Genomic DNA, 21,882 nt, shown 5'->3' on the forward strand with positions numbered 1-21,882 from the left:
TGTGACTGACAAATTTCCTTTTTTCCCCCTTTTTCTGTACTTTAAATACATGTCAAATATTGATAAAATTACAAAAATGTTGAAACTATACATTTCCAATGTAAAATAACATAAAAAACTTATTTTAATAAATCATAAATTTTTCAATAATAAAATTAACATTTTAAAAAAAACAGAATTAATGTAATGTTCAGAATTTTGTATCATTTTACAAATATTTCCTTTTTATTTAGTTGGCTAGAAATGACACACGACACTTAAAGATATGACATTTCATGGAATTTACTTTGCATATTTTTCTGTATTTTTTTTAGATCATAAAAATATCAAAGAAATTACAAAAATATATTGTGAATTTAAATGTCTAATGTCAAATATAATAGAACCTTGTCCAGGTGAATGACTATAAAATATTATTTTTCAAAGATTTTTTTAAAGAAATTGTCAACATTAAAAGACAATGTACATTCACAAAATTTGCAGAATTTCACAAATAGTTTCGTTTAATTAGATGAAACTGTGATGTTTAAAGATGGAACATTTTATCTCAGCTTCAATATTTTTCATTTTTCAACTCATCCAGCATCAGACATTATTTGATCGTCCAATATTATTCTGTATCAATGACATGATGAGAAATAACTGTGAAAAAGTTTTTTTGTCTTTTACAGTTCCTCATATATTATTGTTCAAACAGCCTCAAATTTCAAACTGCAAAAAAAATCTTCTGAAATTTGGGCATGTTTTAGTCATTATCTCGGTGAATATTTGATACATGAAGCTTAGATTTCAGTATAAGAATCCGTTGCATTTAAGAGTGCTGTCGAAATCCTGACCAATCACTGCTGTCCGCCTGTATGAGCTGATTGGATGTTTACCTGGCCACCTGTGCACATTCTGCACATGCGCTCTTTACGCACGAAGCCTGGAGGCCACCTGGTCACCGATGAACAGAAACCACAAGACTGGAAGTTAAATCACATCTGAATCTGCAACATCTGGTTAGTTACCATTTTATGTGCCTACAAAACTAATAGATCATTGATTGATAAGACAGCTGAGTATTGGTCAAGAAAATGGTCTAAAATCTGCATTCTGAGTAGACATCATTGATTATCCAGCTCTGAACTTTTTCTAATACTTAAAAATGTTCATTAGAATGTGGAGGAACAGCTGCTGTGTTTTCCTTTGGATTCATTTTCTGTTTCACATTTTATGACAGAAGCAGTGCAGCCAATTAACTCCATGATAATGAGACATTTGACAGAAGATAACGACCTTCTTCTACTTTCTGACATTTAGGAGGCAGAAAGGAGAGACGTTTTCCTCCCATCGGATGGTAAGAGTCAGCAAACTCTCACTTTTCAGGTTCTTTCAGCTTCTCACCTGAGTAAAAGTAAAAGTCAGACTGAGCTCAGTGAATGGGGGTCACTAGTGTTAAACCCTCGCAGCTGTTCCGTTCACAGCTTCCTCAAAAAGTGTTGAATCACATGAAGTGAAGCTGCAGCTGACTGACGGAGTCATCGGCTGAGCTGAGCGTGATACAGCGACGGCCAAACGTTCACGCTGATTCATCACAACTGGCTCACAATCTGCAGCGTTTTCCCTCAGAGTGACTGAAATAATCTGTGCACAAACGGTTCATTTTGCTGAGTCACGCCTTCAGGAAAACGTTGCTTCTGCTGCTGCTTCATGTCACACGAGAGAGTCAGCATGTAGAAGACTTTAATTATCAAAAAAAAAAAAGTCTGCTTTTACTTTTACCCTCACTTTAATTGAATTTACTGTTGGACTCCATTTGAAACAACAACAAAAACACATTTCTGCACAAGAGTTCCTCAGGAGCAGATTTCAAACTTTTGGTATTTTTAAAATTTGACTCATTTGAAAGATTTCATTCCATTATTAGTATTATATTTAGAATTTATTATCACTAAAACTTCATTTTTCATAATTTTCTTCGTCTCTTCAGTCACATTTATCACTTGTGAGATGTGAAAACACAAAGTAGATATATATAAACTTTCCACTATGAAAATTCTGACATCTTCTAATAGGAATGTCTGTCATTGTTACTGCAGAAGGTTTGTTTTTATCAGTTTGTATTAGGGCTGAAACAGTTCAATAAATTAGTTGTTAACTCTTTAAACAATCACCACCTATTTTTATAATTGATTATTCGGTTTGAGTAACTTCTAAAGAAAAAAAACGGTCTGGATTCTCTGATTGCAGCTTCTTTAGTGACAGTATACTGAATATCTTTGGGTTGTGGACAAAACAAGACATTTGTCATGTTGATCTTAAACACTGAATGACATCTTGAACCATTTTCTGACATTTTGTTCCAAATCACTAATTAAATTTATTAATTTATATTCACTTTACAAGTCAATGAATATCCTTTTGGAGTGCATTTATTTCCATCACAAAGAAACTGAAGGAATATGGAATGTGAGTAAATCTGACTAGAGCAGGACGTCCCCAAAAACTGAGTGACTGAGCAAGAAAGAGACGAGTGAAGGAGGCCACCAAGACACCGATCATTAGAGGCTGTTCATCCAGCTGTCGTCTGTTCTTCACCTGTCAAAGCTTAAAGGGAGACAAAGAGAAAGACATTGTGGAAAAAGCTCATATTAAATCTGGGCTAGAGTTAAACAGAAGACATGTGGAGACTCTGAAGTCAACTGGAAGAAGATTCTTTGGTCTGAGGAGACCAGAATGGAGCTTTTTATCCATCAGACTAAACGCTGCTTGCCAGACGTCAAACACTGAACATCATCACCAACATGGCATCGTGATGTGAGGCATGGTGGTGGCAGCATCATGGTGAAGAAGCATGGTGGGAGCGGCACCATGATGCAAGGATGTTTCTCAGCAGCAGCCCTGGAATGCTTGTAAAGGTAAAAGGGTAAAACGAATGCAGCAAAGTCTAGAGAAATCCTGGAGGACAACCTGATGCCGTCTGAAGAGAACTGAGACTTGGGAGAAGATTTATTTTCCATCAGGACAATGAGCCGAAGCAAACAGCCAAAGCTGCACAGGAACGACTCTCATTTTTTGTATTTTTTTCATCAAAAAAGCCAAATTAAAATGACCGTGGTTCCACATTTGATGAGCAATAAAAAGGGAAAACTTCCAAAGGGGGAGAAAATGTGTTACAGGCCTGCAAGACCACAAACAGCTAATTCATATTGATCCTCCTAATCTTGGAGTTAGAACCAGTAAATTCAGTTTGTATCGTCGACATGAAGCAGACGTGACACTTCATCCCTCTGAAAGCGTCTTCCTCAGGCTGTTAGAGCGTCATACCTGCTGCGTCTCCTCATAAATAGAAACTATTATTACAGCTTGTGCTGAATATTCATGAAGCCGGTGAAAGGACTGCCCTTACTGCTTCTCCAGGGAGAGAACTGGCTATTGGAACACTGAAGTACTTTTCAAAGAGGAGTATTTCACATGTATACTGCCCATTGAATTTGAATATCTTATCATAAGAGCTTCTAATGGTTCTCTGGACATTATGAACTCTAATACCACAAATATCACTTGAGCTTTTTTTCCACTTTAATGTATATTAGCCCTAGAATAGATCAGAAAACCATCTATAAGGATATCAGGGTTGGTTAAAGGTGCATCACGTTGATTTCTAAGTTTTTCTGCAGCGCTGGAGGGAGCTCTGTGAATCCAAAATTGTAGTTTTATCATGACCCCGATTTACGAGCTTACATTTCAAAGCTATGTGGCTTTTCCCAGACATTATGCTAACCTCTGCTTCTTCACATCCTCTCTCCTGTTGTAACCTGAAAATTGTTCCTCCTCCACCATGATGGGGAATCTGCTAATGAGTTGAATACAACTTTTAGGAGATCCAAGAGGAGTTCAGAGTGAGGAGACAGAGATGCATAACATGTGGAAGTATTTTATTAAGTGGCAAAATGTGTAAAGGTGATAAGAAACGGGTGCTGTTTAAAGACCTCCTTGATTTTTAATGTGGGGTTTTTATGTGCTGGAAGGTACTGACACTTCTTCCTGCTTTTTATTCTTACAGTGTCTGATAAGCGGTGTAATTTAGGCAAATTTTTTAAAAAATACAACAAGCCTTTCACACCTGCCGGCGGGTTTTGTGAGTCAGAGGGTGAAGTGTGAAAGTGGAATAAAAATATTCTGCCCCCAAATCATTCAATAGCTGTGATAAATAATCACGCTTATCGTTTCGGCTACAGCCGTGCAGCTCTGTGATGCATTGCGTGTCTTGTGTTCATGTTTGTGTGTTGAAGCCCACAGGGTTTTAGTCTGAAACGCAAAATATCCACCTCTACTTTCTTTTTTCTTTTTCTATTTTAGTCTCAGTTCGCGGCACCATCTGCTTCAGTGAACTCGTATAAACAAAGTGCGTGTGGTCATGTTGCTCCACTTCCCACCTTTATTTCTCCACCTTACATGTAAATTGACGGCCAAATCCACACGCTTCGCATGATGCCGTGACAAAAATAACAAAGCCTGAAAATAGAGAGAGCGTGTCGCCGAGGCTGTGAGCTGAAAGCTGGCAATTATCCCAATAATCATTTAAAGAAACTGAAGGGCAGGCGGAGGGAGGGAGAGAGGGAGGGAGGGAGGAGCGGGAAAATGGAGCGATTATTAGTGGTGAAGAGGCTCAGCTGCAAGGTGACACAAACATGACTGGAATACGAACAAGCTGGACTCAATTCAGATACACTGATCTGTTGGAGGAAACATGAGGAAAGTGCAGATCGGCTGCTCTCTCTGAAAGTGCAGCAGTTTATTCTAAAGATATCAGATGATAAATGGAACGTTTGCTCTAAAAATAAAGAGACACTAATAGACAAATACAGAATTTAATGTAGCATTATTTGTGCTGGGGCTACACAGTGGCAGTGGTTAGCACTTTTGCCTTGCAGCAAGAAGATGCCCAGTTCAAATCCCGGGTTGGGCCTGAGGTCTTTCTGCATGGTCTGTATTCAAATCTCAGGACGCTAGAAAGCAAATCTCGTTCTGAAATCGCGCGAGTTATCGCGCGATTTCAGAACGAGATTTGCTTTCTAGCATCCTGAGCTTTGGATACAGACCACAACAAACAGCGATCACCAAGTAATGTGGAGGTTTTCGTTCACTTCTCATCTCTAGTATGTTGTGGGACACTCGTTGAGACTATCTGAGCCGGTCAGTGTGGGGGATAAAGCACGTTAGGGCGGACTTTGATGTGGGGGGGCCAGTTGCCCCATACTTTTCGCTAGCTGAGCTGTGAAGCTGCCTGCCTGGCTAAATACTGGAGCTATGTCGAAAATTCATTTCTCCATCACTCACATGTATGAAAAGACATGAAAACAGACCCCAGGTTGAAAAAAAAAACCGAAGTTCCCCTTTAAGTGATTATGCAGATTTGTGGATATTGGTTTCTAGAGGAGCACGGTCTTTCTGCCTCCATTATCCGAGTCTCATCTTCCCTTTCTTTGGGCTCCTCTTCTCTAAACTCCACTTTCAATACAAATGGACAGATTTTTGAGTAAGTTTGAACAAGTTCCCAGTCATTTCAGACAGATTTTGAGTCATTTTCACTTTTCTTGTCATTTCTGACAAATTTTTTAGTCATTCTGGCAAAACTTCACATAATTTTGAGCATGTTTTGAGGTTTGTCTGTTTTTTTTACTTAAGTTTAGCTCATTTTTGAGACTTGTGGAGATTTTCTCACTTTGCCATCGACAAGTTCCCCTCGTCCTGCTGGATTTCTGCCTCCTTTCTCATCGTAAAAGGCAGACTCTGACTTTCACTTGGAATCGTACCAGCAAATTAACCCTTTAAGCTTCAGTCAATTCCAGCCGTTTTCAGTACAAAAAATCGCTAATATTCTATTTTTAAATAAAAAAAATTACGAAAAATACAGGGAATATTGGACGGGCATCGCGAGGTGCATTTCCTTGACAATGACCGATTCGGGGATTTTATACCGACTTCAGGACATGTTTTGGATAAAATAGTTTACTGGCTTGTGTCATCTGGATGTAAAAGGTTGGATTATGGCCGTTTTTTGTGGAATCTTTTTTTTGTGTGTGCAATAATAAACCCGGAAATGTGAGTCGCGCTGTGTGCGTTGAAGCCGTGTATGGGAGACGCCAGCGTGTCGTCATTTGCTATGGTCATGTGGTACAAGACTGCTGCTGGTTGGCAAGAACCGGCAGTAACATAACGGCTTGCTACGAGAACGGTATCGGGTTTGAAACAAATACGAAAAGTTATCGCTTTTCATGAATGAAATTGCACATGTATTTACCACAATGGTAATATCGTGTGTAGTTGTTGGTTGTACGAAGCTTTTTGAGAAGGGATCAGGCTTGAAATTTCACCGAATACCGATGACAGGAGAGAGAAGATGGCGGTGGCTTCAGCCATCAACAGGAAAAATTGTACCCCAGTAAGCAGCAGAGATCGTGTTTGTGGCTCCCACTTTTCTTCAGGTAAACTATTCAACAGTTTAGCATGCTTAGTATGTCCAACTTTGAGCTTATTTACCAAAAGATATTGATTTAGTGTCGCATCCTTTGCGTGAAGCGATCTCTACACTTTCGGTTTGGTTCAGTGTTGTCATATGTTACCGATCGGTTTTTAGGCGATGAAAGCATACTAAAGTCGAATGAAGCATATTCAATAAAATCTCCTTAAGCCAGCAGCCTCCTATTTGTAACCATATTTGTTTCTGTATGCGTCTAGTGATCGTTTTTTAGAATTGTCCTATTTTCGATCACCAATGCTGTGGGTCTGTTACTGTTACATAGAAGCCATACTGCAGACAAAAAATACAGCAACGTCGTGACGTTTCTTTGACGTCTTGTTGAAGATTAACAGAAGATATATTATTTTTAATTCATAATTATATATTTTTGGGTGGGTGAACTGTGGTGTCAATCAATTAAAAATAAATGTCGGTGAAGGAAATGTCAGGTCACAATGAAGGATCGTCAACCCACTCAGTCTTCAAATTGTAGGGATCTGGCAAGGTTTTACTGTTTCCCTGATATCTCAGCTTACTCACGTATATTTGTCGGGCCTCAGGTGATAAGGATTGAGCATAATCGGGCAATTTCACGGAAGGATAGTTCGCATTGCTATCAGACGCCATTGTTCCTTTGGTTCCTTTTGCCAACCGGCGCGGTAATCACGTGACTTCGTGACGTCACGGTTTGTAAACACTGGCGTCTCCCATAGAGAACGGATGGATGAATATTCGTTTTTGTCGGACAAATGTGTTTTTCTCACCCGCTGTGGTAATCGCATCTGAAAGTGGTTTATACCGGCGGATTCATGAGAATCTAAGCTTTCCATCGGCGTATAGTGTTTGTATAATCGTGTTTGCAGCCGTCGGACATTCTTGAAATTCCTATGCAAATTAGTAGGTGTACCGCCGGCGGTACACTGAAGCTTAACATCAGTGATGAGATCAGACAGCAGATATCCATGATAAAGATCTCTAATGCAGTGAGAAAAGTGTCTGTTCCAGGTCAGAGCAGCAGGAAGGTCAGCCTAATTGCTCCTCGGTAAGCTTCGTTCACAAGACGTTCTGTGTTCCTCCTCATTTCCTTGAATGTCAACAGAGATGAAGAGTTTGAAGTTAACATCACACTTAGAGCCACAATAAATACAGTAATGAGAAATACAACAGAACCTGAAGTCCATCACTTTATTCCACTTCTTGTCTGCAGAGTGAATGTGTGTGTTTGCTGTGGACACGTTTGTGCAGAAGATAAGATCATTATTGCAGTTTCTACTTGTGTTCTTTGCCTTCAAGTCCTGCTTGTCACATGAATTGTTGGAGAATCTTGTGGAAACAGACTCTGCATTCCAAATCTCAGACTCTTCGTTTTTTTAGTTCCACTGCAGCTATTTTTCCAAAGTATGTACTGTTGCACGCAGAATGCATACTGTTTGGAAACGCTCCTTGGACACTTGAGGTTTCAAACTTCTTGCTTGTTTATCTGAAATGCGAAATGTTCTGTCTGTGCGCTCTCAGCACCAGATGAATCTTCCACTGCAAAGGATTGTGGGTAAAGGGAAAAAAAAGGCAGAAGTATGTTGGCTGCAAACTGACATCTACATACAGACCAGGGGTGTCAAACATGCAGCATGCGGGCCAAAAGTGGCCCGCCAGGAGGTCCAATCCGGCCCGCTGGATGACTTTGTAAAATGAAAATTTTGCAGAGAAGACATTAACAATAGATTATAAATTTGTAAAACTATACATTTAAAATAATTTCTAGAACTTGACAAGTTATCATAAATTAAAATACTAGATTATTTATTGCTCTTTAGTCATTTTGTGCCTCGTTTTTGAACAATTTTGCCTTGTTTTTGTTGTTTTTTTTTTTGTCTGATTTCTGTCGTTTGTCTCATGTTTTTGTTGATTGGTTCTTGTTTTTGTCCTTTTGTGTTTCCTTTTGGTCTCTCTTGTGTTTTTTTGTCTTATTTTTGTCATTTTGTTTTGCTTTATTCGTTGTTTTTTTCCTGTTTTTGTCTTTTTGTGTCTTTTTTTGGTCTTGCTTGCGTTTTTTGTCTCTTTTTGTCACTTTGTGTCTTGTTTTTGTAATATTTGGGTTTTTTGTCATTTTGTTTTACTTTATTCGTTGTTTTTTTTTGTCATTTTGCGTCTTTTTTTTGCCTTGTGTGAACATTTTCAGAACGTACTTTTTTGCACTAAAACAAAGGAAAAAACTGGAGTTGTGATTATTTATAGATTATTCTGCTGTGATTTTACTGCTTCAGCCCACTTGAGATCATACTGGGCTAAATGTGGCCCCTGAACTAAAATGAATTTGACGCCCCTCATATAGACAAACTAAATGTGTTTCTAGCAAACCATAAAGTTTGCATATTGGAATACTGAGGTGCAAATTTGAGCTCGTCGTGTCTTTTCTTTTGTTGCCACTTTCTGCTTCAGTGATGTTAGCAGGCGTAATGACATCTCATCATGTTTTGTAAAATTCAGATGAGAGCTAAAATGTCTTCAAGACCAAAAAGGAAGGTCAGTTGGCTTTATATTAGAGCACTTCTTTGGATCAAAAGTATCATTTTTGCTGTAAAACTGTGCAGTAAACATCAGAAACTGTGTGTTAACTGTGTGTTAGTGCATTTAAGCTCTTAAGGGAAGCAGTGACGTTCAAAATGAGGTGGCTATTACCTCTATTACCTCCTGGCTTGTTAAAAAGAAACACGAGAAATTGCTGTGAAAAGGATCATTGGGGTTTACTGCACTTAGATTTAATGCAAAAAGCTTGTGTTTTCTACATTTTGCTGTTATTTCTGGGCATCTTATAAACAAAACAAAATGCCTGTTATGCTGAGTAAAATTAGCCAAACTGGTTGAAGAATGCATTTTTATTCTCGATTTGCTGTGGAGTTTCCTTCAATTCTGGCTAAAACCTCATTAAAGGCACCAGAAAATTTCTCCAGTCACAAAATACCCTGGTCATGTTGTCTGAATCTTCTGAAAAAATCTTTCCTGCAACTTCCACCAAGGAGTTTTAAGTCACGATGCCACTGACAGAGTAATTAAAAGGATCCGTGTTCGCTGTGATGTTCTGCTGCAGGGGGATTTTTATGATGCTGCTCAGAAGACAGAAAATCAATCAGAAACCTGCACGACCCTCTGAGAAAAGTACAAGTATTTCATAATAAAGCAGCTGCTGGTGAGGGTTTGACCTGATTTTGTGTGTTTTTGATGAGCTGGGCTGTGGAGCGGGAAAAAGGGAAGCGATGGATTTATTGACTGTTCACTTTCACACATCAGGCGGCTTCGTCTTTGTCCCTCAGACGGAAATTGTTTCGCCTTGGCGTTAATAAAGGCTCCGAGTTGCACAGCAGGAAAAATACCACCAGCAAATTTATCCGTGAACCCACAGGACGTGAGCAGCAGAAACATAAATTTAATCACTCATTGCAGAGAAGAATCATGTGGTTTGATTGTGTTAAGAACTAAAAGCTCCATGTTTTGGCCTTGAAAGCTGTTTGAACCACATTAGCTTTAGTTTACTTGATGCAGGCTGCAAAGACTGGAGCTGAAATAATAATCCTTCTTCTCTCTGTTCTGCCTCAATCAGAATAAAAGTCAGTAAAAGCTGCTGCTCTGGGGGTTACGTCCGGAAAACAAAGTCCGTTTTATCAGGCCACATTCATGCGAACACGCACAGGAACTCTCTGCCAGCACCAGCGCCTGTTTACATGTCGATCAAGTGGAAGAAATTTGCAGAAAATCACAAAGATGTGTTTACCAGAGGCCGACCAGGCTGTCGCACACAAACACGCAGCAGCTGCAGTACAACAGATGCAAACCTCCTCTGAACAGGCGGTCAAACATGCTCCAGCTTCATTTTGGCAGCATAGGAAAAGATAAAACCCTGATCGCAGAGCTGATGCGGGTTTCTGCCACATTTTTAACGCTGATTTCTGTCGTTCCAAATGTTCAGTTTGTCCTTGGACAGCGTTCGTGTAGCAACACATGACTGAGGAGGTTTGTGTGATTTTTCAGTTCTAATCAGCAATCATGAAGATGAGAACACCCTTCGTCGTCTCACAGATTACCATCTGCTCTCACACACATGCTGCCGAGCAGGTGGGACCGAATCAAAGTGAATTTAAAATGGTTCATATAGGGGAAATTAGCCACCAGTGCTAAAGTGAATGAGGGTTTAGTATCAGATATGTACTCTCTTTATCTGCTCAACAACGTATGTCCAGACAGAAATGTGGAACGAGATGATTAAGGTTCTGGGTGTTGCATCCGTCCAATATAAAAATAAGCCAAGTAAAACAGCAATACTAAGGGAAAAAAACGTTCAACAGTCTCTGAACTCCTTCACTGCACCTCCTATCACAGAGAAATCCAACAGGTCTAAGCCTTCCTTTTGTTTTTCAGCATCTCTTCATCTTTCAGGTTTCCAATCAGGAACATTTAACTCTCTAATTGTTGCACAGCGAGGCTCTCCAGAACTCTGATAACTGCTCAAAGTTTTTCTGTGTTCATGTTTTGGAACAGAGTGGCTGTAATCAGCTGCCGACACACTGCTGCCAATCAGCAATCAGCCGAGCACCGAGCAGCTTAAATCTGCACCAAGCTGCAAAGTGCGTTTATGTTGTCAAAAATGGAATCTGTCAGATCTTACACTGAAGGCAAAAATATAAAGTAAAAATGTACAGAAGTGTGTGCTCTATCACTTTATTACTGTGAGTGATTAAGTTCTACATTAACACAAAATATCCTCCCAAAGTTGGTAGTCTGGGATCTGTACTGGTAGTATGATGGTTAAAAGGAATATTCTGGTGTTGTTAGACCTGGGGACCTTTTCCCCCAACTTTTCAGGTCTAAATCATTCGTATGGACATAAATATTTCCATTTTTTCAGCAATAATACAGATGCTTTAATGTAATCCTGGTTTCTTGTGTTGCTGAAACACCCAACTGTGTCCAAGATCAACCATTTTTGAACACATGAATCTTTGGTTCCAAAAAACAATAATGCATTTTTGTTCTTTCATAGATTCATTAAAAATGTTCTGAATATGACACAGTCTGCTGAGTCATAAATATTCAAACAATAATTCTAACAGTTGGTTAAACGTCCCTTAGGTATTTTCACCTCAGGTTGTTTTGGTTTGCGTCCACAAGCTGCCGGTTTGTCTTTGACTCCTCTGGACAGAATTGGTGCAGTTTAACTAAAATCCTTGTCTTTCTGACTTAGACTTGTTTCTTCATCAGTCCACAGGTTCTTGATGGGTTTAAGTCAGGACTTTGTGGAGGCCATTCTACAACCATCACTCTAACGTGATTTAACCATTACTTTACAACTTTTGATGTGTGTTTAAGGTCATTGTCTTGTTGAAACATCCAACTGTGACCAAGATCAACCTCCTGTTGTTTTTCTTCCTGATGGTGGCAGTAACACAACTGGACCATGAACTTTATACTTACAAACAGATGATTTAAGGATCTGTAGCTGCCTTGAAATTACTCCCAGTGACTTTCTGACTTGTTCAAGTCCACAGTTTTCTTTTTCAGATCTTTGCTGAGCTCCTCAGATTGTCCCACTGTAGTGTTTGAGTCTAATGAGTGGATCAAATTGGTCCAATTTAAATTGGCTCAGAGGAGTCAGCAGCTGTAGTCAAAGAAAATCACTCATGAGAAGTTAAGAAGCTATGAAACTAACAAATTTGATTAAAAAAAAACAACCCTGATAGTTCATGTTGATGTATGTATATTTTTGACCAAGAATATTTTTATGTGTTTATAAAATTACATAATTTTTAATTACATTTTTTTCTAAAGGAATTACTGACTCTTGTTTTTGATCTTTTTACTGTTCTGACCTTTTTAAAATGATTTCATAAATGTTTTCTTTTGTTTTCTTTTAATAATTGTCATCTTCTGTCTTAATGTCTTTGTAAAGCACTTTGAATCGCCTCGTTGTTGAAATGTGCTATATAAATAAATTTGCCTTGCCTTGCCTTGCCTTACTGGAAACTCAAGACCGCCATGATATACAGTCACCGTAAGTGGATGTACACTTCTGTTCACAACATCATCTGACCTTTCCACAGGGTAGTAAAGTAATATCAGTACTATTTAAAGATTAGTAAGACTACTAATTAGAAAATACTGCAATAATGAAAATTGATTATATCTTTGTTGTTGGGGAAATATGGTAGAGGGCCTTCTTACCATGTTTTACTCTTTAATAGCAAAACACTGCGCTGTTTTCATATTTTGTGTGGAAAGGTCGCAATAAATGTGTGAATTGGCATCTCTGGGAAAAGGATAGAAAGGCTATTACACATTGATCTGTTTATATCGACCATAAAAACTATTTGGTGCCATTTTTATTTACCGATTTTCAGGCCAGTCTAAGGACTGATATTTGTCTGTTTGGTTCCGAGTCCCATCTGAACAAGATTTCTCTGAGTTTTGGAAGCAGGTGTGATTTTTGATCGGTCAACACCCATCAAATTAGACATCATCACCTCCTGCCGTCAGTCTATCACTCCTTTCCCTTTATCTCACCCTCCTCTTCCTCCTTCACCTCACTGCTTCCTGTCAGAGTAATCAGATCACCGGATGGGATTCAGGATTGTCGGGTTAGAAGATCATCTCAAACACACACTCTGACACACCACACCAAACACCCCCCCCACATACATCCGGTTACCATGCCGACCCCAGACGAGGAGGAAACCGAGCGCTCTGTGTTTGTGTGTGTTTTAGCTCACAGCCTTCCATTTAACAGTAATTGAATGTAAAGGTTTGAGTGTTTGCAGCTGATGTCTGCAGATTACAAGGTTTGTGCGCTCGAGTGTCTTTTTGTGTCTGATCGAGGGGAAATGATGAAAATTGTTTTTCTGGGAAATCTCTCTTTGGAGTGAAACCAGCTAATTGAGTCAGTGTGGAACTGAGGCTTTATAAGAAAGACAGACGTCAATTAACATTATTATGAAAATTAAGGTCTAGATATGCAGTAAATGTATCATAACATAGTTTGAAGCGGGATTTTGGTGTCTTACCAGACTTTTACGTGTTTTGTCTCTATCAAATACAAACATTATTGAACTTTTTTCCAAATCTTATAAGCTTGTAAGATGAATTTCTAAAATAAAATACAAAATGTTAAAACCATTAAGAACTGCCAAAAGTCTTTCATGACATGTACATTACATTTATTTGAAATATCAGTGGAGGATGAACATTTTTCACTGCAATATAAAAACCACACCCTCTACTGGCTAAAACCCTGTCCTCCCTATACAAATGATGCAATATGTATCAATTTTGATCATCGTATGTATCTCCCTTCCTACTTGATCTGCTGACCTGTAACTCCACAACTGAGCAGGGGACCTTAGACTGATCTTCAGTGCCAAGTTTGATTATCCTGACTTCAGCGGTTGCAGAGATATCGGAACGGACATAGCCACATACTGTATGGCCATGGCTGTAATTCCGTATATCTTGCTTCATAGTTTTGATGTCTTCAGTACGTATCTACAACGTAGAAAGCAGTAAAAAGCAAGAAAAACTATTGAATGAGAAGTGTGTCCAAACTTTGGGCTGGTAGTGTATACATACCGACACATTCACCTAAACTAGTGTGGTACATATAAGAAGTCTACAGATAGCAAAGGAAGATTATTCTTTTACAAAGTTGTCTAAAGTTCCTTGCAATCCACTCGATGAAGTCCAAAAACATCAAAGAAATCTGAGATGACATGATACTGAGCAAAGATCTGGAAATGACTGGTTTGTCATTCAACCCACCACTGAGGTCCCAATGGAAATATCACATTCATGCTCCTCTGACTTTTCATCCGGTACCACCATGACATTGACTTTCCCGTTTTAACTCCAGACTGTAGGATTTTAACATAAAAATCATTGTCTGTTACTTTCAAGTCAAACAAGTTCACACAAAGCTAATTCAGTCTGTTAGCTCCAAGTAAATCCATCTGTGTTTAACAGCATCCGAGAGGTCTAAATCTGGTGTCTGTGGAGAAATTCCTGCACTGCTGCAACAGGGATGATGCAGGAATTATTAGTTTGTTGGAGCCAAAGAGGAGAGAAAACATAGAGACAGAGTAGCTACAGACACTAGGAGTATGGCAGAGAATGGACAGTTTCTAATTCTGCATCTTATCCGATTTTTATTGAAAATATCAATGGAGGATGAACATTCTCTGAGGAGGTATTTAACCACGCCTGACGTGCATGTCAGTGGGGTTACTGCATTCGCTTCGGTATCTGGCTGGCTGGGTATGTATGTATGTGGCTATGTCCGTTCAGATATCTCTGCAAGTGCTGAAGTCAGGATAATCAAACTTGGCACTGAAAATCGGTCTAAGGTCCCCTGCTCAGTTGTGGAGACAGAGGTCAGCAGATCAAGGTCAAGGTCACAGGGGTCACTTAGCACATTTCTTGCATATTGCATCATTAACCACGCCTGACGTGTACGTCAGCGGGGTTACTGCGTTCGCTTCGGTATCTGGCTGGCTGGCTGGATAAGTATGTATGTGTGTGTGTATGTCCGTTCATGGGCGTGGTTCTGCCATCTACTGAGGGTTCGTCTAGTTAACCACGCCTGACAAACGTCAGCGGGGTTACTGCATTCGGTGCGGTATCTGGCTGGGTTAGTATGTATGTACACACGTGGACAAAATTGTTGGTACCCCTCAGTTAAAGAAGGAAAAACCCACAATTCTCACTGAAATCACTTGAAACTCACAAAAGTAACAGTAAATAAAAATTTATTGAAAATTAAATCATCAAAAACAGCCATTACTTTTGAATTGTTCATTAACATAATTATTTAAAAAAACAAACTAATGAAACAGGCCTGGACAAAAATGATGGTACCTCTATAAAAGATTGAAAACTATTTGACCAGAGTGACATGATTAACTCAGGTGTGTCATTTAATTGACATCACAGGTGTTTCCAAACTCATAATCAGTCAGTCTGCCTATTTAAAGGGAGACAAGTAGTCACCCTGCTGTTTGGTGAAAAGGTGTGTACCACACTGAACATGGACAACAGAAAGCGAAGGAGAGAATTGTCCCAGGACATCCGAAAAAAAAATGATAGACAAACATCTTAAAGGTAAAGGCTATAAGACCATCTCTAAACAGCTTGAAGTTCCTGTGACAACAGTGGCTCATATTATTCAGAAGTTCAAGACCCACGGGACAGTAGCCAACCTCCCTGGACGTGGCCGCAAGAGGAAAATTGATGACAAATTGAAGAGACTGATCGTTGGAATTGTATCCAAAGAGCCCAGAGCAACCTCCAAAGAAATTAAAGGTGAACTCCAAGGCCAAGGTACATCAGTGTCAGATCGTACCATTCGTCGTTGTTTGAGCCAAAGTGGACTTCATGGGAGACGACCAAGGAGGACACCACTGCTGAAAAAAACTCATAAAAAAGCCAGACTGGAATTTGCAAAAATGCATGTTGACAAGCCACAAAGCTTCTGGGAGAATGTCCTTTGGACAGATGAGACCAAACTGGAGCTTTTTGGTAAGGCACATCAACTCTATGTTCATAGACTCAAAAACCAAGCATACGAAGAAAAGAACACTGTCCCTACGGTGAAACATGGAGGAGGCTCAGTAATGTTTTGGGGCTGCTTTGCTGCATCTGGCACAGGGTGTCTTGAAAGTGTGCAAGGTACGATGAAATCTGAAGACTATCAAGGCATTCTGGAGAGAAATGTGCTGCCTAGTGTCAGAAAGCTTGGTCTCAGTCGCAGGTCATGGGTCTTCCAACAGGACAACGATCCAAAACACACAGCCAAAAGCACCCAAGAATGGCTGAGAGAAAAGCGTTGGACTATTCTAAAGTGGCCTTCTATGAGCCCAGATCTGAATCCCATTGAACATATGTGGAAGGAGCTGAAACATGCCATTTGGAGAAGACACCCATCAAACCTGAGACAACTGGAGCTGTTTGCTCATGAGGAGTGGGCCAAAATACCTGTTGACAGCTGCAGAACGCTCATTGACAAATACAGAAATCGTTTAATTGCAGTGATTGCCTCAAAAGGTTGTGCAACAAAATATTAAGTTATGGGTACCATCATTTTTGTCCAGCCCTGTTTCATTAGTTTGTTTTTTTAAATAATTATGTTAATCAACAATTCAAAAGTGATGGCTGATTTTGATTATTTAATTTTCAATAAATTTTTATTTATTGTTACTTTTGTGAGTTTCAAGTGATTTCAGTGAGAATTGTGGGTTTTCCCTTCTTTAACTGAGGGGTACCAACAATTTTGTTCACGTGTGTATGTACATACCAGTCATAGCCATCAACCAAAATGAAATAGTATTTCATTTTGGTTGATGGCTATGACTGGTATTTATATTGTAAGTGACAATTTTGAGGTATTTTCTAAGATTCACAAGCGTCATGGTACTTGTGTCCAAACTTATGGCCATGGCTGTAGTTTTGAGGCCTTCAGTGAGAATCAACATTATGTTTCTTGCTGTGGTGTCAGTAAATTATCTTGATTAATCAATGTGTTGTTTGCTTGCTAAAATGTCACAAATGGTGAAAAATGTTAATGAGTGTTTTTCAGAGTCCAAAAATATTCAGTTTACTGTCAAAGAGGAGGAAAGAAATCAGAAAATATTCCCATTTAAAAAGTTGCAATTAGAGAATCTAGACTTTTATTTTAAAACATTTCTTAAATGCATTCTTTGCAGCTCAAATGACAAATAGTATGAAAAATGCCACTACATTGTGGTTTTATATTGTGGGCAGGTTTAGGAATGAAGTCTCAATAATCTGTGGATGACACATTAACGCCTCATATACCGTCATGCTAAATTTAAACCAGCCTTCCCACGCGACGGTAGCAGTTCTGAAACAGAGAAATCATATGGAACAGCAGCTTCACTGAGCCGAGCTGTGATATCCGACCCGCTGTGCAGCCACAGGCCTCCACGATGCCACATTAGATTTAGTGCCAGAGTTTAACGGGTGAGCAAGAGATGTGGCAGCACCGCAGGATGACCTACATCTGAGCCGGGAACTTATAGGAACCATAGCATGACTCATGGAGGCTCAAAGAAAGAAGAGCGGAATTAAACACAGAAGGCATCGGTTCTCATGCAACAAATCATAGTTGAACTAGTAGAAACTTAATAAAACCCAAAACTGAATCAATATTATTATAAGAGATAAGATAAAACTTTATTAATCATGGAGGAAATTCCTGTGTCAGATGTTGCTCAGAGAAACCACATGGCATAACACAAGACAAGCAGGATCTAAAAAGTGTTGTTTGTGCCTCATTCTGGTATTTATTGTATTATTTTGGTTGTTTGGTGTGTTTTTGCTTTTGCTTTGTGTCTTATTTGTCATTTGGTGTCATTGTTTTCATTGTGTGTCTCGTTTTTGTTTTTTTGTATCAGATTTTTCTCATTTTGTGTCTGGTTTTGTCATTTTGTGTCTAATTTTCTTTGTTTGGTGTCAGATTTTTGTCATTTTATGTACAATATTTTCATTTGTGTATCATTTCTGTCATTTTGTGTCTCATTTTTCTCGTTTTGTGTCTGTTTTTTGTCATTTGTGTCCAGTTTTCTTCATTTTGTGTCTTGTTTTTGTCATTTTGTGTCCATTTTTTCAATATTAAGACAAGACATGAGATAAAACTTTATTATTCCTGGAAGAAGCTGTTGTACCATACGCTGCTCAGAAAAAAACAGATGGCATAACATAAGAGATGCAGGGTGTATAAAGTGTTTTTCAATGCCTTTTGTTGCTTGGTTGGCATGTTTTGCTCTTGCTTTGTGCCTCACTTTTCTTGTTTTGTCAGATTTTTCAGTCAGAAATGACACAAGGATCACCTCATGAAATTTTCACAGTGGTGAGGTTTATGATCTGGATCCACGACATTGTTAAAGATTTACCATTGCAAGATATAGGTGCCGGCATGGTGTCGCTGTAACAATGACAACAAGTCAACACTGTATCAGTTACCTGCTGGCAATCACGTGATTGCGATGCGACTACAAATTCACTGATTTATCAGTTGAAAATCATACAAGGACCTCATGATTTAACTGATTTAAATGTCATATTTTCGTATGTTGTCCAAAATGTGACAAAACCGTCATAGTTTAGTATGTTGTCCAAAAAATGACAAAAACATAGTTTAGTATGTCATGCAAAATGTGACAAAAACGTCATAGTTTGTGGTCCAAAATGTGACAAAAAGGTCATAGTTTAGTTTGTCGTCCAAAAAAATGACAAAAACATTATAGTTTAGTATGTCATCCAAAATGTGACAAAAACGTCATAGTTTAGTATGTTGTCCAAAAAAAATGACAAAAACATAGTTTAGTATGTCGTCCAAAATGTGACAAAAACATCATACTTTAGTCTGTCATCCAAAATGTGACATAATCGTCATAGTTTACTATGTGGTCTAAAATGTGAGAAAAACGTCATTGTTTAGTAAATCGTCCATAATGTGACCAAAAATGTCTTATTTCAGAATGTCGTCCAAAATGTGACAAAAACGTCATAGTTTAGTATGTCATCCAAAATGTTCTAAATCGTACATAAATGTATGTGAACACAATGTTCCATGGGAATGTCAATATCCTTGGGGGAGGTCTGCGCTCTCTGAGTGCTTTTCTAGTTTAGTATGTCGTACAAAATGTGGAAAAAACGTCATAGTTTAGTATGTTATCCAAAATGAGAGAAAAAATTTTATAGTTTAGTATGTCGTCCAAAATGTGACAAAAACATCATACTTTAGTATGTCATCCAAAATGTGACAAAAAATGTCATAGTTTAGTTTGTCGTCCAAAATGTGACAAAAAACGTCATAGTTTAGTATGTCGTCCAAAAAAATGACAAAAACGTCAAAGTTTAGCATGCCGTCCAAAATTTCAGTAAAATGTCATATTTTCGTATGTTGTCCAAAATGTGACAAAACCGTCATAGTTTAGTATGTTGTCCAAAAAATGACAAAAACATAGTTTAATATGTCATGCAAAATGTGACAAAAAATGTCATAGTTTAGTATGTCATCCAAAATGTGACAAAAACATCATACTTTAGTCTGTCATCCAAAATGTGACATAAACGTCATAGTTTAGTATGTCATCCAAAATGTAAAAAAGTCATAGTTACCTCCGCCAAGGAGGTTATGTGATCTAGTATGTCGTCCAAAATGTGACATAAACGTCATAGTTTAGTATGTCGTCCAAAATGTCACCAAAACGTCATAGTTTAGTATGTCGTCCAACAAATGACAAAAACGTCCAAAATTTCAGTAAAATGTCATATTTTTGTATGTTGTCCAAAATGTGACAAAACCGTCATAGTTTAGTATGTTGTCCAAAAAAATGACAAAAACATAGTTTAGTATGTCATGCAAATTGTGACAAAAACGTCATAGTTTGTCATCCAAAATGTGACAAAAATGTCATAGTGTAGTTTGTCATCCAAAATGTGACAAAAAAATGTCATAGTTTAGTATGTCATCCAAAATGTGACATAATTGTCATAGTTTACTATGTGGTCTAAAATGTGAGAAAAACGTCATAGTTTAGTATGTCGTCCAAAAAAAATGACAAAAACATAGTTTAGTATGTCATGCAAAATGTGACAAAAACGTCATAGTTTGTCGTCCAAAATGTGACAAAAAGGTCATAGTTTAGTTTGTCGTCCAAAAAAATGACAAAACATTATAGTTTAGTATGTCATCCAAAATGTGACAAAAACGTCATAGTTTAGTATGTCGTCCAAAATTTCAGTAAAATGTCATATTTTCGTATGTTGTCCAAAATGTGACAAAAACGTCATAGTTTAGTATGTTGTCCAAAAAAATGACAAAAACATAGTTTAGTATGTCGTCCAAAATGTGACAAAAACATCATACTTTAGTCTGTCATCCAAAATGTGACATAAACGTCATAGTTTAGTATGTCGTCCAAAATGTAAAAAAGTCATAGTTACCTCCGCCAAGGAGGTTATGTGATTTAGTATGTCGTCCAAAATGTCACCAAAACGTCATAGTTTAGTATGTCGTCCAAAAAATGACAAAAACGTCCAAAATTTCAGTAAAATGTCATATTTTTGTATGTTGTCCAAAATGTGACAAAACCGTCATAGTTTAGTATGTTTTCCAAAAAAATGACAAAAACATAGTTTAGTATGTCATGCAAAATGTGACAAAAACGTCATAGTTTGTCATCCAAAATGTGACAAAAAATGTCATAGTGTAGTTTGTCATCCAAAATGTGACAAAAAATGTCATAGTTTAGTATGTCATCCAAAATGTGACATAATCGTCATAGTTTACTATGTGGTCTAAAATGTGAGAAAAACGTCATAGTTTAGTATGTCGTCCAAAATATGACATAAACGTCATAGTTTAGTATGTCGTCCAAAAAAATGACAAAACATAGTTTAGTATGTCGTCCAAAATGTAAAAAAGTCATAGTTACCTCCGCCAAGGAGGTTATGTGATTTAGTATGTCGTCCAAAATGTGACAAAAACGTCATAGTTTAGTTTGTCGTCCAAAATGTCACCAAAAACGTCATAGTTTAGTATGTCGTCCAAAAAATGACAAAACGTCAAAGTTTAGCATGCCGTCCAAAATTTCAGTAAAATGTCATATTTTCGTATGTTGTCCAAAATGTGACAAAACCGTCATAGTTTAGTATGTTGTCCAAAAAAATGACAAAAACATAGTTTAGTATGTCATGCAAATGTGACAAAAACGTCATAGTTTGTCGTCCAAAATGTGAGAAAAACGTCATAGTTTAGTTTGTCGTCCAAAAAATAACAAAAACATCATACTTTAGTCTGTCATCCAAAACGTGACATAATCGTCATAGTTTACTATGTGGTCTAAAATGTGAGAAAAACGTCATTGTTTAGTAAGTCGTCCATAATGTGACCAAAAATGTCTTATTTCAGTATGTCGTCCAAAATGTGACAAAAACGTCATAGTTTAGTATGTTATCCAAAATGAGAGAAAAAACTTTATAGTTTAGTATGTCGTCCAAAAAAATGACAAAGCATAGTTTAGTATGTCGTCCAAAATGTAAAAAAGTCATAGTTACCTCCGCCAAGGAGGTTATGTGATTTAGTATGTCGTCCAAAATGTGACAAAAACGTCATAGTTTAGTTTGTCGTCCAAAATGTCACCAAAAACGTCATAGTCTAGTATGTCGTCCAAAAAATGACAAAAACATCAAAGTTTAGCATGCCGTCCAAAATTTCAGTAAAATGTCATATTTTCGTATGTTGTCCAAAATGTGACAAAACCGTCATAGTTTAGTATGTCGTCCAAAATGTGACAAAAAACATACTTTAGTAT

Source organism: Acanthochromis polyacanthus, chromosome 16, assembly GCF_021347895.1.
Source record: "Acanthochromis polyacanthus isolate Apoly-LR-REF ecotype Palm Island chromosome 16, KAUST_Apoly_ChrSc, whole genome shotgun sequence".
Lineage (NCBI taxonomy): Eukaryota > Metazoa > Chordata > Actinopteri > Pomacentridae > Acanthochromis > Acanthochromis polyacanthus.